Consider the following 4,885-nt stretch of genomic DNA (forward strand, 5'->3'; position numbering starts at 1 on the left):
AACACTTTAAAGAGGTCTTTTGCAGCAGATTTACCAAATGCAATGCATCTTTTGATGTCTTGACTGCTGCTTCCATGGGTGTTGGTTGTGGATCCAAGTAAAATGAAATCCTTGACAACTTAAATCTTTTCTCTGATTATCATGATGTTGCTTATTGGTCCAGTTGTGAGGATTTTCTTTTTTCTTTATGTTGAGGCATAATCCATACTGAAGGCTGTGGTCTTTGATCTTCATCAGTAAGTGCTTCAAGCCCTCTTCACTTTCAGCAAGGAAAGTTGTGTCATCTGCATAATGCAAGTTGTTAATGAGTCTTCCTCCAGTCCTGATGCTCCTATAGTCCAGCTTCTCGGATTATTTGCTCAGCATACAGGTTGAATAGGTATGGTGAAAGGATACAACCCTGACGCACTCCTTTCCTGACTTTAAACCAGGCAGTATTCCCTTGTTCTGTTCGAATGACTGCCTCTTGATCCGTGTACAGGTTGCTCATGAGCACAATTAAGTATTCCGGAATTCCCATTCTTTGCAATATTATCCATAATTTATTATGATCCACACAGTCAAGTGCCTTTGCATAGTCACTAAAACACAGGTAAACATCCTTCTGGTACTCTCTGCTTTCAGCCAGGATCCATCTGACATCAGCAGTGATATCCCTGGTTCCATGTCCTCTTCTAAATCTAGCTTGAATTTCTGGTAGCTTCCTGTCAATATACTACTGCAGCTGCTTTTGAATGATCTTCAGAAAAATTTTACTTGTGTATGATATTGATATTGTTCTATACTTTCCACATTCTATTAGATCACCTCTCTTGGGAATAGACATAAATATGGATCTCTTCCAGTTGGTTGGCCAGGTAGCTGTCTTCCAAATTTCCTGGCGTAGACGAGTGAGCACTTCCATTTGTTGAAACATCTCAATTGGTATTCTGCCAATTTCTGCAGCCTTGTTTTTTGCCAATGCCTTCAGTGCAGCTTGGACTTCTTCCTTCAGTACCATTGGTTCTTGATCATACGCTTCCTCCTAAAATGGTTGAATGTCAACCAGTTCCTTACAGTATAGTGACTGTGTGTATTCCTTCCATCTTCTTTTGATGCTTTCTACATTGTTTAATATTTTCCCCAAAGAATCCTTCAGTATTGCAACTCAAGGCTTGAATTTTTTCTTCAGTTCTTTCAGCTTGAGAAATGCTGAGTGTGTTCTTCACTTTTGGTTTTCTATCTCCAGGTCTTTGCACACATCATCATAATACTTCACTCTGTCTTCTCGAGCCACCCTTTGAAATCGTCTGTTCAGCTCTTTTACTTCACCTTTTTTTCATTTTGCTTTAGCTACTTGACATTGAAGAGCAAGTTTCAGAGTCTCTTCTGACATCCAGTTTGGTCTTTTCTTTCTCTCCTGTCTTTTTAATGACCTCTTGCTTTCTTCATCCATGATGTCTTTGATGTCATTCCACAACTCATCTGGTCTTCAGTCATTAGTGTTCAACGCGTCAAATCTATTCTTGAGATGGTCTCGGAATTCAGGTGGGATGTACTCAAGATTGTACTTTGTCTCTCTTGGACTTGTTCTAATTTTCTTCAGTTTCAACTTGAACTTGCGTATGAGCAATTGATGGTCTGATCTGCAGTCGGCCCCTGGCCTTGTTCTGACTGATGATATTGAGCTTTTCTATCATCTCTTTCCACAGACGTAGTTGATTTGATTCCTGTGTATTCCACTCGTTGAGGTCCACATGTACAGTTGCTGTTTATGTTGGTGAAAAAAGGTATTTGCAATGAAGAAGTCATTGGTCTTGTGAGTGATCTCCAGCATCATTTCTACCACTAACGTCATATTTTCCAACTACTGAACCTTCTTCTTTGTTTCCAACTTTCACATTCCAATCACCAGTAATTATCAGTGCATCCTGATTGCATGTTCGATCCATTGCATGTCGAATATGTAGTACCCAAAATTTTTTTCCAGTCTGTAAGTTCTCTTTTTTCTCTCTTGATGAGTATAAAGTGTTAATCTAGTTTATCTTCTGGTGTTTGTGCATTGTCGGTTATGGCTTGCATTCTATTTATGCCACATATGAGGGCCCCTGGTATTGTTCCTATTTTTTTTCCTATTATCTTTATATTTTTAGGTTTTGTATTCAGGTCTTTGATGCATTTTCAGTTAATTTTTGTGTATAATGTGAGATTTGGGTCCCGTTTAATTTTTTTACAGATGGACATCCCATTTTACCAGCACCATTTGTTAAAAAGACTTTTTTTTTTTTTTTAAATGTACTTTAGTCCTTTGTCAAAGATCCCCTGACCATAGGTGGATAGATTTACATCTGGGTTCTCGATTCTGTTCCATTGGTCTGTGTGTTTGTCGTTGTACGAGTACCAGGCTGTTTTCCACTACCGTAGCTGTATAGTAGATTCCGAGGTCAGGTAGTGTGAGGCGTCCTACTTTGTTCTTTTTCTTCAGTAATGCTTTGCTTATCTGGGGCCTCTTCCCTTTCTACTTCAAGTTGCTGATTAGTTTTTCCATCTCGTTAAAGAATGCTGTTGGCATTTGGATTGGAATTTCTTTATATCTGTAGATTGCTTTGGGTAAAATTGACATTTTCACAATGTTAAGTCTTCCAAGCCACGAGCATGGTATGTTTTTCCATTTATATAGGTCTCTTTTGGTTTCTTGCAGTAGTGTTTTGTAGTTTTCTTTGTATAGGCTTTTTATGTCTCTGGTTTTTCCATTTATATAGGTCTCTCTTGGTTTCTTGCGGTAGTGTTTTGTAGTTTTCTTCGTATAGGTCTTTTATGTTTCTGGTTAGATTTATTCCTAAGTATTTTATCTTTTTAGTGGCTATTATAAATGATATTGTTTTCCTGATTTCTTTTTTGAAGTCCTCTTTTTTGGTGTATAGAACTCCAACTGATTTATGTATGTTGATCTTTTATCCTGCTACTCTACTGAATCTTTCTATTAGTTCCAGTAGTTTTCTTGTGGAATCTTTGGGTTTCTTTATGTATAGGATCATATCGTCTACAAATAAGGATAGTTTTACTTCTTCCTTACCAATTTGGATGCCCTTTATTTCTTTTTCTTGTCTTATTGCTCTAGCTAGGACTTCCAGCACAATGTTAAAAGAGTGGTGACAAAGGGCATGCTTGTCTTGTTCCCATTCTCAGGGGGAGTGCTTTCAGCCTCTCTCCATTGAGAGTGATGTTAGCTGTTGATTTTGTATAGATGCCATTTATTATGTTGAGGATTTTCCCTTCTATTCCTATTTTGCTGAGAGTTTTTATCAGGAATGGTGTTGGACCCAATCAAATGCCTTTTCTGCATCAATTGAGATGATCATGAGATTTTTTCTTTTATGGTGGATTATGTTGATTGATTTTCTAATGTTGAACCATCCTTGCATACCTGGTATGAATCCCACTTGGTAGTGGTGTATTATTTTTTTGATTGATGCGGAATTCTATTGGCTAGAATTTTGTTGAGAATATTTGCATCTATAATCATGACAGATGTTGGTCTGCAAATTTCTTTGTTGTGGTATCTTTGCCTGTCTTTGGTATCAGGGTTATGCTGGCTTCATAGAACGAATTCAGGAGTATTTCTTCCTTTTCTATGCTCTGAAACAGTTTGAGTAGTACTGTTGTGAGCTCGTCTCTGAATGTTTAGTAGAATTCTGCAGTGCAGCCATCTGGGCCAGGGATTTTTTTGTTGGGAGTTTTTTATTACGCCTTCAATCTCTTCTCTTATTATGGGTCTGTTCTGATTTTCTACTTCAGTTTGTGGTAGTTTAGATAGGTGGTGTTTCTAGAATCTTGAACATTTCCTCTAGGTTCTCAAATTTGTTGTAGTACAATTTTTCGTAGTATTCTGTTATGATCCTTTTTATTTCAATTGGGTCTAGTGTAATGTCCCGTCTTATTTCTTGTTTGGGTTATTTGCTTCCTCTCCTGTTTTTCCTTTGTCATTTTGGCCAGTGGTTTGTCGATTTTGTTGATCCTTTCAAAGAACCAACTTTTGTTTTTGTTCGTTCTTTATACTGTTTTTCTATTCTCTATTTCATTTGTTTCTGCTCTAATCTTTATTATTTTCTTTCTTCTGATGTCTGTGGACTTCTTTTGCTGCCTTCTTTCTATTGGTTTGAGTTGTAGGGCTAACTTTTTTATTTTGGCCTATTCTGCTTTTTTGATGTGTAAATTTATTGCTATAAATTGACCTCTGAGCACTGCCTTTGCTGAGTCCCAAAGGTTTAGATATGATGTGTTTTCATTCTCATTTGATTCTAGGAGTTTTTTTATTCCCTCCTTGATTTCTTCTATTACCCTGTAGTTTTTAAGCAAGGTATTATTCAGTTTCCATGTATTTGTTTTTTTTTTCCTTGCTCTTCCTGTTATCAATTTCTGCTTTTATGATGTTGTGGTCAGAGGGAATGCTTTGTGTTATTTTGATGTTTTGGATTTTATTGAGGGTTTCTTTATGGCCTAAAATGTGGTCTATTCTGGAGAATGTTCCATGTGCGTTGGAAAAGAATGCATACTTTGCTGCTGTTGGGTGGAGTGATACATGTCTATGAGGTCAAGTTGGTTGATTGTGGCCTTTAGATCTTCCATATCTTTGTTGAGTTTCTTTCTAGATGATATGTCCTTTACTGAGAGTGGTGTGTTTAAGTCTCCTACTATTAGGTGGTATACGGGGCTAGGTGGGATGAAGAAGGAAAAAAGAAAAAAAAACTGTCTGTTTCTATTTTCAGTGCTATTAAAGTTCGTTTTATGTATTTTGGAGCCCTGTCATTAGGTGCATAAATATTTAATAGGGTTATGTCTTCTTGGTGGATTGTCCCTTTAATCATTATATAATGTCCTTCCTTGTTTTTTATGGTTGATTTTG

This window comes from Trichechus manatus, unplaced genomic scaffold (genome assembly GCF_000243295.1).
Source record: "Trichechus manatus latirostris isolate Lorelei unplaced genomic scaffold, TriManLat1.0 scaffold00059, whole genome shotgun sequence".
NCBI classification, from domain to species: Eukaryota; Metazoa; Chordata; class Mammalia; order Sirenia; family Trichechidae; genus Trichechus; species Trichechus manatus.